This window comes from Ursus americanus, chromosome 12, assembly GCF_024610735.1.
Source record: "Ursus americanus isolate L20-20 chromosome 12, mUrsAme1.1.p, whole genome shotgun sequence".
In the NCBI taxonomy this organism is placed as follows: Eukaryota; Metazoa; Chordata; class Mammalia; order Carnivora; family Ursidae; genus Ursus; species Ursus americanus.
The window spans coordinates 42183170-42197003 of NC_142138.1; the positions used below are offsets into that span (position 1 = coordinate 42183170).

The 13834-nt window shown below is 39.7% G+C and overlaps 1 long non-coding RNA gene across 1 annotated transcript in view; it reads left to right on the top strand.

The window, feature by feature from the left end:
- LOC123795225 (uncharacterized) overlaps positions 1-13461 on the top strand; it is a 186939-nt gene extending 173478 nt beyond the window's left edge. The window contains exons 3-4 of the long non-coding RNA XR_006780404.2: positions 7785-7876; positions 9100-13461. This is a non-coding gene — a long non-coding RNA (uncharacterized LOC123795225). The remainder of the gene's footprint in view (positions 1-7784; positions 7877-9099) is intronic.
- Positions 13462-13834: the final 373 nt, after the last annotated feature.

Sequence of the window (13834 nt, forward strand, 5' to 3'; positions counted from 1 at the left end):
CGTTTCATATTGGGGCTGCTTCCATATCTTGGCTCTTGTAAATAATGCTGCAGTAAACAGAGGGGTTCACATATCTTTAGAACTAGTGTTTTCATTTCCTTCAGGTAACTAACTACCCAGTACTGGAATTACTTGATCATATCGGTTTTTTTTAAAAAAAATTTTATTATGTTAGTCACCATACAGTACATCGTTTTTGATGTAATGTTCCATGATTCATTGTTTGTGTATAACACCCACTGCTCCATGCAATACGTGCCCTCCTTACTACCCATCACCAGCCTATCCATCCCCCCACCCCCCTCCCCTCTGAAGCCCTCAGTTTGTTTCCCAGAGTTCTTAGTCTCTCGTGGTTCATTCCCCCTTTTGTTTACCACCCCCCCTTCCTTCTCCTACCAATCTCCCTGCTATTCCGTATGTTCCACAGATGAGTGAAACCATAGATCATATGGTATTTCTAATTTTTGGAGAAACCCCCATACTGTTTTCACAGTGGCCATACCTGTTTACCCCAATAATGCATGAGGGTTCAAATTTCTTCACATCCTTGCCAACACTTGTAATTTCTTGTCTTTTTGATTCTAGCCATTCTGACAGGTCTAAGATGAAATACCTCACTGTGGTTTTGATTTTCATTTCCCTGATGATTAGTAATGTTGAGTCTCTTTTCATGTGTCTGTTGGCCATCTGTATGTCTTCTTTGAGAAAATGACTATTTAGGTTCTCTACCCATTATTTTGACCAGATGATGATGATATTTTGGTGCTAAATTTCATTAGTTCTTTATATATTTTAGATATTAACCTCTTATCAGATATATCATTTGCAAATATCTTCTTTTCATTAGACTACGTTTTGTTTGCTTTTGTTTTGCTGATGGCTTCCTTCACTGTGCAAAAGCTTTTAATTTTGGTATAGCCCCAGTAGTTTTTTTGCTTTTGTTTCACTTGTCTTAGGAGATAATATCCGGGAAAATGTTTGACATTGGCTGTAGAAAGAAATTACTGACTGTGGTCTATCCTAGGAGTTTTCCAGTTTCAGGTCTCACATGTAGGTCTTTAATCCATTTTGAATTCATTTTTGTGTGTCGTGTAAGCAAGTGGTCCAGTTTCATTCTTTTGCCTGTAGCTTTCCAGTTTTCCCAACACCATGTATTGAGGAGACTGCCTTTTTCTCAATGTGTATTCTTCCCTCCTTTGTCACAGATTCATTGACCATAAAAGTATAGGTTTATTTTTTGGGTTCTCTGTTCTGTTCTATTGATCTATTTTTGTGCCAGTATCATACTGTTTTGATTATTGTAGCTTTGTGTAGTATATTCTGAAATCTGGGATTATGAGGCCTCCAGCTTTGTTCTTTTTCAAGATAGCTTTGCCGATTTGGGGTCTTTGGTGGTTCCATACACATTTTAGAATTATTCTAATTCTGTGAAAAATGTTATTTTGATAGGGATTGCAGTAAATATGCAGATTGCTTTGGCAAGTATGGACATTTTAACAATAATAGTTCTCCCAATCCATGAGCATGAAATATATATATTATCAATATGTCATAGTTTTCAGAGCATAGGTCTTTCACCTCCTTGGTTAAGTTTATTCCCAGGTATTTTGTTCTTTTTGATGCAATTGTAGATAAAATTGTTTTCTGAATTTCTCTTTCTGCTACTTTATCAGTGTACAGAAACACAGCCAATTTCTGGGTATTAACTTTGTATCTTAGAATGTTACTGACTTTATTACTTTTAATAGCTTTTTGGTAGAGTTGTCAGGGTTTTCTATATGTAGTATAAGGTCATCGGCAAATAGTGGAAGTTTTGCTTCTTCCTTACCAATTTGGATGCCTTTTATTTTTCTTGTATGATTGCTATGGCTAGAACTTCCAGTATTATGTTGAATAAAAGTGGTGACACCGGACATGATCTTATGGGAAAAGCTCAGTTTTGCACCATTATGATGTTAGCTTTGGGTTTTTCATATATGGCCTTTAGAATGTTGAGGTATGTTCCCTGTAAACCTACTTTTCTGAGAGGTTTTATCATGAATGGATGTTGGATTTTGTCACATGCTTTTTCTGTATCTACCGAGATGATCATATGATTTTTATCCTTTGTTTCGTTAATGTGTTTCATGTTGATTCATGAATATTGAACTATCCTTGTATCTGTGGAATAAATCTCACTTGATTGTGGTGAATGATCCTTTTAACGTATTGTTTAATGCAACTTACTAACCGTTTTTTTTGTGTTGGTATCTTAGTTTGGTTTTGGTATCAGGATAATACTGGCTTTGTAGAATGTATTTGGAGGCTTTCCTTCTCTCCTATTTTGGAATAGTTTGAGAAGAATACGTATTAACTTTTTTTCATGTGTTGGTAGATTCAATGTGTGAAGCCATCTGGTCCTGGGCTTTTCCTTCTTTCTTTTTGATTAGCAATCCATTTCATTACTAATAACTGCTCTGTTTAGATTTTCAGTTTCTTTCTTGCAAGATTATAGGCTTCAAGGAATTTTTCTTCTACATTGTCCCATTTGTTGGCATGTGATTTTTTTTGTAACGTTCTCTTATATTCCTTTGGTATTTCTGTGATATCAGTTATTACTTCTCCTCTGTCATTTCTGATTTGGGTTTTCTCTTTTATTGATGAACTTAGTTTGGCACTTTATATTTTCAAAAAACAGCTGATTTAAGACTATGCCATTTATATCTGCTCTGATCTTATTTATTTCCTTCCTTCTACTCACTTTGGGCTTTGTTCATTCTTCTCTAATTCCTTTAGATATAGGGTTAGATTATTTGAACTTTTCCTTGTTTCCTGAGGTAGGCCTATATAATTCCCTGTCATAACACTTTCAAAGATTTTGGACTGTTATGTTTTCATTTTTATTTCTTCTTTAAATAGCATATTGTTTACCCTCCACACATCTGTGGGTTTTTTCCTTGCAATTGACTTCTAACTCCATACGGTTGTGGTCTGAAAAGATAGGATTTAAATCATCTTAAATTTATTGATACTTGGTTTGTGGCCTAACACATGATTTATCCTGGAGAATGTTCCACGTGCAACTTGAAAAGAATGTGCATTCTGTTGGTTTTTGGATGAAATGTTCTGTTATATATGTTTTAAGTCCATCTGGTTTAATGTGTCGTTTGAAGCCACTGTTTCCTTATTAACATCCCCTACTATTATTGTATTACTGTCAGTTTCTCCCTGTATATCTGCTAATATTCTATGTATTTAGGTGCTCCCATGTTGGGTGCACAGACACGTACAATTATTATATCCTCTTGTAATGCCCTTCTTTGCCTCTTGCTACAGTTTATTTTACCTGATGTTTACATCACACCCCTGGCTTCCCCCCCCCCATGTCCATTAGCATAGAACATCTTTTTCCATTTCTTGACTTTTAGTCTGTATGTATTTTGAGGTAAAAATGAGTCCCTTGGGGTGCCTGGGTGGCTCAGTTGGTTGAGCGTCCGACTCTTGATTTCAGTTCAGGTCATGATCTCAGGGTCATGAGATGGAGCCCTGCCTCAGGCTCTGCACTCAACATGGAGTCTGCTTGTCTCTCTCTCTCTAAAATAAATGAATAAATAAAATCTTAAAAGTGAGTCCCTTGTAGGCGGAATATAGCTGGGTCATGTTTTTAAATACTCTAATAGAAAGACACAGGGTGGGTGGTGAAATGTATTTAGACAGTTTACATTTAATGTAATTATTGATAGGTACATACTTCTTGCCATTTTCTGGTTGTTTTTGTAGTTCTTCTCTGTTGCTTTTCTGTGTGTCTATTACCGGTTTTGGGTTTGTGGTTACCATGAAGTTCATATACAACCTCCTAAGTATACAGCAGTCTGTATTAAGTTGATGATTATTTAAGATCGAACAGATTCTAAAATTTTTTTACTACCTCCCCTCCTTTTTAAAAAAATATTTATTTGAGAGAGAGTGAGGGAGAGCATGAGCTGTGGGGAGGGGCAGAGGAAGAGGGAGAAACAGACTCCTCACTGACCAGGGAGCCGGACGTGGGGCTCAATCCCGGGACCCGAGACCATGACCAGAAGGCAGAGGATAATGGAATGAGGCACCCCCCCTACTCCACATTTTGTGTATGTTGTCATATTTTATATCTTTTTATTCATAATTTTCTTACATCTAATTATGGCCTTTTTTTCCCCCACATAATGAAGTCCTTTTAACATTTCTTGTAAGGCTAGTTTAGTGGTGATTAACTTTTATCTGGGAAACTCTCTATTTCTTCTTAAATTCTGAATGCTAAACTTGCTGAGCAGAATATTGTTACAGGTTGTTTCCTTACAGCACAAGTACATCATGCCTCTCTCTTCTGGCTTGAAAAGTTTCTGCTGAAAAATCAGCTGATAGGGAAACACCATAAGGCTATTTTATTTTCTATTGCTAGCTTTTTAAATTTCTCTCTGTCTTTGACATTTTAATTATGTGTCAGGGTATGGATCTCTTTGGATTTATCTTGTTTGGAATTCTCTGCTTCCTGACCTGGATGTCTATTTCCTTTCCTATGTTGGAGAAGTTTTCTGCCCCTCTTTCTCTTCTCCTTCTGGGACCCCTATAATGAGAGTGTGTGTTCATTTAATGTTGTCCAAGAGATCCTTTAACTTACCCTCACTTTTTAAAATTATTTTTTTCTTTTTGCTCTTCAGCTTGGGTGCTATCCATTACCCTGTTTTCCAGATCACTGATCTGTTCTTCTGTATCCACTAATCTGTTGATTCCCTCTAGTGTATTTTTCATTTTAGTTATTGTATTATTCAACTCTTTTTTTATATTTCCTATGTCTTTGTTGAAGGTCTCACAGAGTTCTTCCACTCGTCTCCCCAACCTGCAAGTATATTAAACTCTTTATCAAGTATACTGCTTATCTCCATTTCATTTAGTTCTTTTTCTGAGGTTTTATCTTATTCTTTTAGAGTATATTCTTCAGTCTCTGCACTTTTCTTGACTTTCTATGAATTAGGTGGAACAGCTACACTTAAGGAATGATCTTGTATGTGGTTGTCCCATGTAGACTGTGTGTGCCTTGTATGGATGGAGGCTCACGGGGCACTCTGTGCTGGGGCTGCCCTGGTGGTATAGCTGGAGCTGGACTGGCCATGGGCCAGGGTAGTTTGAGGCTCTCAGAGGAGGATGTACCCTTGCAGGATAGCTGAAATGGACTTAAGCAGGCGTGTTCCTGTGCTGTCTGCTTAGAGTGTGCCATGGCAGTCTCTTGGCAGGACAGCTGAAATGGGTTTAGGCTGGGGTGTCCTGAGGTGCTAAGCATAGGAGGGGCCATGATAGGGTGGATGAAATCAAGGTGGGCAAGGGTCAGGGGTTTCCAGGGTGCTCCATGCGGAGGGTGCTCCATGCGGAGGGCACCCTAGTGGGATGGCTTGAGGTAAAGCAGGCATGAGCTGGGAGGTCCCAGAGTACCTGAGCAAGCTCTCTGGAATCAAAGTGGTACAAGCCTGGAGTGTTCTGGTGGTGCTCTGTGCTGGGGCTCACTGAGGTGGTAGGCTGGGTCGGGCACCCAGAAGCTGCTCCTGTTCATCCTGTCAAGGTAGAGGAGGAATGTAAACTGTAGCGGTCCCCAGCATCTCCCCCACCTATTCTCTGCTTGACAGACTTCTAGGGCTGGTGTGAGAGGGGCTTGGGGATCGCGGAGGTTGCAGGCTAGCTATGGCATCCAGACCCTGCTCCCATATGCACTTGAGGTGGAGAGGGATTGTAAACCATGGTGCCTGCCAGCCCATCTGACCTGGAAAGAGTTCCAGGGCTGGTTCTTTTGAATTCTAGTTGCCCTTTTAAACCAGGGCTTTTCTCCACGCCCAGGGCAGACAAAACTGCTTCTGGTGTCTGATTTTTGGTTGTGCAGAAGCTATTTAGGCAGCCCTCAGTTCTTTAGGAAGGTGTATCCCTGGTCCACTTACATTGCCATCTTGAATGGAAACTCTCCTGAAGAACTACAGTTGTCTCTGAAATGGCAGCACCTGGCATACAGTGAGACCCTTGTAATTGTTAGCCACTATGATTGTTAGTATTCCTGACAAATGGTCCTCCAGACTTTTCGTGCTAGAAAGCACCTTATAGTTCAGGGTGATTCCTTCCTAGTGTTCAAACACCTCAGAACTAGTGTCATCTATGTCCTGGTAACTGCCACTCACAGAGCCCAATTCTGTCCTCTCAACAGCAGTTTATCATCTCTCTCTCATGCAATAGTTCGTTATGTACTTGAAGGTAACTATCATATGTCCCTTATATCATCTACTAAAATTTACCAAATACCAATTTGATAAACTAAACTCTGGGTTTCCAAGGGCCGAATGTCCTGTAGGTTTGCTCATCACTGCAAAGCCAGCACCTAGTCTGTATCTGGGATATACTGGGTTTTCAAACTGAATAATGGAGATATTTCTATTAGATTTAAAGACCTTCAATATGCCAGATGCTATACTAGGTATTGGAGATACAAAAAAAAAAAAAAAGGAATACGGTCCCTCCATTAGTGATCTATTCATGCAGCTCACAAGCAGGTGATTCCACGGAAAAATGCTCCAGGCATGTCTGTCTGAGAAGATGCTCTATCTGGATGGAGAATATTGAGTCTGCTCATTATGGGATGGAACAGGAGAAAAAGAGAGATGTAGTGGGGATTAGAAAGGGGAGAGTCAGAGACAAAATAAGAGGTGGATATATTGAAAGCCTGTTCAGCACAGAATTCAGAGCGTATGCTCCGTTCTTGCTGCATGTGTGGCTTGGGAATCTTTGATGCTACAAGGTCTGTGACATTTGAGTTACCTTACTTGTTCAGAGCATGTACTGCAGATCCGTAATTATATAGTGTTTCACTTTGCTGTTGAAAATTCAAATAAGAACACTGTATCTGAAACTAATGAGGTACTATATATGTTTAGCTAATTGAATTAAAAAAACCATAACTGTTGGTGAACTTCACTGATTTATTAGTATCCATCTACATAATGGCAGCATTTTGACTTTCCAAATATCTTTAAGGAGAATCCCACTGTTCATGGTCTTTACCTCCCTCCTTCTCTGTAGGCTTTTTTTTTTTTTAATGTTATGTTAGTCACCATTAGTTTTTGATGTAGTGTTTCATGATTCATTGTTTGCATAAAACACCCAGTGCTCCATGCAATACATGCCCATCCCCCCACCACCTCTCCTCCCCTCCCCTCTAAAACTCTGTTTCCCAGAGTCCATAGTCTCTCTGTAGGTCTTTTGAAGAAGGCAGCTCTTCACCATGGGGGCCCTGACCCCCTGGTGGACATAGCAGGCACTGCAGCTGTGTGTTGCTGCCCCATGGTCCTCTCCCACTCAGAGTAACCCTTTATAATATGGATGCAAAATCAACACTGTTCATGTCCAAAGTCTCACAAAGTCCACTTTGAAAAGGGCCTCTCAGCTTTGATCTATGGACTCCCTATAGAGCATGAACTGAGAGTGGACATTCAGCGTCTTTTCTGAATCCAGCACTACACACTTTTTTATCCCAACAACCAGTTCAACAACATCATTCCTAACTTACGCCAAAATAACCAAAGGCCTCGCACCTATTTAGTAGTACATACACGTTGTTGTACTCCAGCTGGCCCCCAGGGGGTCTTGTCTCCTAGTGTTCACTCCCTCGTGCAGTCATCTCTCACACTACGCCGGAGTCAGTCTGTGTGAGCAAGCACATACAGAAGACATGATAACATGCCCTGCCAAGCTTAGGTTATAAAGGACACTGTCCCCCACTCTCTTTCTCTTAGATCACCTGCTCCAGGAAAAACTAGCCGCCGTGTCCTGAGCCTTGCAAAGAGGTCGTGCGGATGAGGAACTAAGAGCTGCAGCCACTAGCCATGTGAGTGAGCCTTCTTGGAGGCACATCTTCTAGCCCCATTGAAACCTGCATGTGCTGTCGCCCTGGCTGACAGCTTTACTGCAGCAGGACAGACCTGTTTCAGGAACGATCCTACTAAGCCAGTCTTAGATTCCTGACATTCAGAATTGTAAGATAATAAATTTAGTTTTTTTTGAGCTTCTACATTTTGGGAAAATATGTTATGCAGTGATACATAACTGATACAAAAGTAGAAAAGAGGCAGTTGGGGGGGGTCAATTGTAGACCCCATATACCTACTCTTCCAGGAGCTCAGCCAGGACCAGCCTGTCAGAGTGATATAAAGCATTTTTGGTGGCTTACTTCATGGAAGATTGCTAATGTATCAGGGAGAAGGAAGGGAAAATGGCTGAAATACATTGCTTTCAATAAAAATGCTCTTGCTACTCAACTATGATTATGGTGGTAACAAAAAAGCCCTGTCCTATAATGGAGTTACTAATGCACACTTCCCACCATTTCTGAAGGTTAATACAAAAATTCATTGCATGGATGTTTGCCTCCAAGGATGCTGTGTAAATCCAGTGTACTATTATTTTCCATTTTTAATGTGAATTGACAAGGGCCACTTTAGCCTGTTAGCACTTCCTTTCTGAAGAAGAACCCCGACATCTTTTAGTGCCCCCAGCAGCAAATGACTTACGCCAAAGCCTATTCTTCTTCTTTAGACGGAAACCCTACTGACACCTGTTCTGTTGTCTATTAGATGAAGAAGATTTTATACAATGTGGGTGAAATGGGAGTTCTGCCACCCAGAAAGAATGCAGGCTACAGCCCTTCCTCTTGGCAGCCAAAGAAAAATTGTAGAAGTCAGGAAAACAGATTTGAGTGCCTGCTTCTCACAGAGAAAGGCATCTGTGCCAACCGAAACGCCAGGTTACCTTTTCCTTATTCTCAGCTCTGCAGACACAGCTTCATTAGTACTGAGTCTATTTTACGAAGCCTTTTTATACCTTCAGGTTGTCATTCTGACTGAGTTACTAATCCTGGTCACATATTAAGGGCTTTGATTAAGCAATTTGCTTTTTTCCTTCCTCTCTTCCATCTCATTGAAAGATTACAGAGTTTGAGCATGAGGTTAGAGGATTACATCGGAACCCTGAGAGTCCCGACACGGCTCCAGCTGCCTGTCATTTCCTGGAGTGGTTACTTATCTGTCAATATTTCTTCCCTTTTTTCCCAAGTCCCAGGCCTACTTGATCTTGTCCGTTTGGCTCGGCGAGTGGAGGAATAACAAGGGTCTTCCCATCATGCAACATTCTGGGATACATCATGACAGAGAAATCTCAAAGCCCAGGTCAATTATAACAGAAGATGTGCACCACCTCTGCCCCTGAATGTCTTCTGGGGCTGCAGTTCTTTAAAACCAAGTCACCTGAAAAATGCAAGGAAATGTGTGTCTGGTTCCTGGCTGGCTTTCTGCTTGTTTAGCAGGATACAAATAGCAGAAGACTAATACTCCGTGTGGGTGGTTTGTGGTCAGGAAGAGGGAATAAAGTTGGCAGCTCCCTCATTGTGCTGTAATTACTTTTTAATTAGAATTCATTGAATACAGATGGATTCTTCCTGTTCTTTCGCCCACTGATGTTTTTAATATTCCCACATCAGATATTATGAGGCAGTAGCCGGCAGTGAATTACATAAAATAACCCTGTAGCTGGTAGTGACTTACAGAAAGTAACCAACTTAACCATTTGTCTTAGATGAAAAATGATCTTACACCTTTTTGTGGATTCTGTTGCTGGTTTGTTGATATAGTGTTTGTTTACTCTCGTTCCTGCAGGAAAAAAATACCATAGTTCTTGTATCAAATTACTGTAACTGACTGGAACATTTTTATTTCAAATAATGTACCATCATATTTTTTTTCATGGTGACACTGATAAATTTGCAGGATTTCTCATTTTTTTCCTCCCTCCTACCAATGAATAATTTGAATCCAAACGTGAATGGAATGTACAATTTCATGCTGTTATAAAAAATCATTGCTCATCACATTCTAATTGTAACTAAGTTTGAACCTGAATAGCTATTTGCAGTATTTTGATAGAAATAAGAAGTAATTTCCATTTTTTTGCTCCAGGGTCTCTCTACATGAACTGACATATGATGCATTTTTGAAGTCACACTTAATAATTCTCTTTTCATTATAAACAACCGCACCCTTGTTGCATAGCAAACCTGAAATTAGACTTACACAGGCCTAGGTAATATACCTAAGAAAGAAACATGATTTATTCTAATGTAATAATGGCATAGATTTATAAAGCTTGACTACTCCAATGCTCCTCGTTATGGTTGTAAAATATTTGTGGCCGCTGTGGGATTTTCTAGATCATTATTTTAAAAAAGGAAAAACCCATTTTGACAGATGAACTGGGGCCATTCTGAGCAAATCACAGATACTTCATATAACAAGGCCTCCAAAGAGGGGAGGCATGCACTTATTACTATGGCAACCTGGATCAAAACACTATTTTAGTGGCGAGTTTCCAGTTTTACAATGCAATGATGATTGTTTATAGTACCACTGAAGCCAGATTCAGCAAAGGTTTAAGAAATGAGCTGACAAGAGGAAAATCATTATAGATAAACTGGGGATACCTGGGTGGGATAGCACGGAATCTGCCATTATTTGATCAAATACTGAAATTTATTGCTCAGGACAATAGAAACAATGGAAGAGGCGTGAGAGGACGAGCACCATCCTAAAGTTTCTTCTGGTGTAATGGTTTAGACTAAGATGAGTCCTATCTTAAGTTAAAACTTTGCAAGCAAAAAGGCTTTTTTTAAGTACATATCTATCTTTCACATCCCTTGTTTTTCTATCTGCAAAATACCTACTTGTAACTTTAAAGTTGTGGGCTAGCACTTCTTTTCCTAACATATTCCGTTTGACAGAGTGTAACACGCCACAACCCAAGAACTACGCTCGTCACACAGGGCTGTGCGCTTGCACATGTCGACACGAAGTGACAGCTGGTTGCAGCCCTGCTCAGTTATTTTTCTACAAATGGAATTTTTACACGGAAAGAGAAGAAGTGTCTGGATCGGGAGTTGTTCATTTTGCTAAATCTATCTCAGAATATCTGAAGCCACCACTGGGTGGACAAAGTGCACTGGAGTGAAGGGCTGAATAATGACTTATTTGCTTAGCAACGATTTGTTGCGCATCTCCTGTGTGCCTGGTGCTGGGTGACTTGAGGGGCTAGTGGGAGTGTGCTAGTGAGGGCCATAGAGAAATACTGAAAGATGCAGAAGAAGTTACTGGAATGGAATTAGGTTCCCTTCTAATATTTATTAACCTGCAGAGTCTTTCTTTCAGCCTTTGAAGGGAGAAGAAGAACCATGAATGTCTGCTTTATGCAAAGCTCTGCGCTAGGAGTTCTATGTACAATTATCTTAATATCCTGGGAAATTGCAGATACTATTATGTTTATTTTGTTGATAAGTACACTGAGATCAGAAAGGTTTAATAAAAACCCTCAGGTGCATTGAGCAAACACATATTATGTACCAGGCACTGTTTTAAGCATGTTACAAATTTTAACTCATTTAATCCTTCTGATAACCATGCAAAGCAGTACTACTGTTATTCCCATGTTACAGATGAGGTTGAACAATTTGCTTCAGGTCACACAGCTAGTAAATGGCAGAGGCAAGATGTGAACCGATGAAGTATGCACGGCTACCACTGTGCAGCAGAGGCGTGTAAGTGATCAATAGCTTAAGTAATCAACAACGTGACTATGATCTGAGCCAGGCCTCCTGATTTACCACATGCTTACCTGGTTTTCAGCGTTTTTTTGCCTGCAGAGTCAGATATAACTACCAAATATTTTGGGCATCAAACATACATTTCTTTTATTTGCATGACTTAATTATGCCTCTTCAAGAATAAAATTATGCCTCTTCAAGAATAAAATAATGCCCCAAAATCATTTCAAAGATTTTACTTTGCTTGAGTAACAAAGAGATCACAGAATTATGGATCTCATCAATTGCTCAGAACCAAATTATAAATAATTTCACAATGTCAGAAAGTTTTGAAAACCTTAAGTACTCATACTATGTGAGGTAATAGTCTGGCTATAAACTATGCCCAACTTGGGGCGCCTGGGTGGCCTAGTTAAGTGGCTAACTCTTGATTTCTGCTCGGGTCATGATCTCAGGGTCCTGGGATCGAGCCCTGGGTCAGAATCTGTGCTTAGCGGGAAACTGCTTGAGGATTCTCTCTGCCTGTCCCCCTCCTTGCACTTGTGCACTCTCTCTAAAATAAAATATATATATATCCTCTCTTATGCAACTGAATGTGTGCATGTTTATAAATACGTGTGATTTCAAAGAGAGAAGCATTTGTCTATTGGCAATGTGTAATGATCACTTTGTTGGCCCCCAACATCTGTTTTCCCCTTGCTTTGGTAGTGGAACCCTGAATTTCCTTTGGGGAAAAATCTTCATCCCCCATCCCTCACTTTTCTTGTCGATGTACTAAGAATGTATTCAAGGCTCTAAGGTATCTTCTGTGGAGAGAGCTGTCTTTGTCTTTGGAGTGTTGATATGGAACCACTGTCACCACATGGGGGTTTTGAGAATGAAGAATGCCTACGGAGGGAGGCAGAACCAAGAATAGGGAAAAGGTGAAGTCCAATAACATCATTTTAGCCCCAGAATAAAGTAACATCTTGTTTTAGATGTATCTCTGGACTTTTCAGTTAAAGGAGCAAATACCTTGGCTTTTGTGTCTAAGCCAGTTTGAATTTAGAATCTGTTTCATTTGCAACCTACAGACTCCTAATAACATCACCTTAGTCCTTCATCCTTACCACCTTCTCTGCCATTCTTAATATCTAAGGCATCATTATTGTTTTATTTCAAATATTTCTCAAATCCTTCCACCACTTTTCTTATCACCACCTTAGTCCAAGCAGCCATTATCTTTGATCTAGACCATTTTCAGTAACCTTCTGTCTAGTCTCCTGCCATCTAATCTAGCCTCTTCTTAATCCACTCCCCACATACCAGCCAGAGCAATCTTTCTTTACAAAATGTAAATATGGTTATATTATTCCTCTGTCTTACCATCCTCTCATTTCCCTAAGACCAGTAGTTGATTCCTGGTGATCTGAGGATATACTTTAATAGCCTTAATACTTAACCACTTATGTGGTCCTGCACGGTCTGCCTTAGTCTACTTTTTGGGCACAGATCCAGTCTATGGGTCTTTCCCCCATATTCCAACAGGAGTTCCTGAAAGGGAACATGTAGTCTCTCAACAACTCTGACGAAGGTTGTGGTGTTCTATTTTTATCATATTTGGCAAAACATGGGAATGATAACTTAGGTTTTCATTTCAGAATCAATACTGCTTGCAGCAAACTCCTTACCCAGGGGTATGAAATATAGTCATGTTAATCAGTAAACAGGTGAAGACTGGTTACAAAAGTGTCTTTTTGTGCTGGGAAAAAAATGGTGAGGTCTGGATAATATATTATCAACTGGTGAATTATAAAAGATCTGTCTGGACTGATTTTTTGCCTCAAAGAGTTGGGATATCTGGCTTTTAGTATTAAAGATAGATGACCAATATTAGCTGTGTGGCCTCCATTTTCAACTGTGAAATGGGGAAATGATACTTTCTTATAGGAAAGTATATAAAACATGAATACTTATTATATGCCAGGCAATATATTTCATTAAATTTAAATTTGCCTAACACAACTAACTTCTTTGGGCCTCAGTATTTATATCTGAGTCTTATTTCTCAGATCTAAATATGCCAAAATGCTTCTCACAGTTTGGTGAAATAAGTCAATGCCAATCAGAAACCTATAATAGAAAAAAAAGAGAAAGGAATCCAAGCATAGCACTAAAGAAAGCCATCTAAACCCAAGGGAAGAGAGAGCAAGAGTAGAAGGA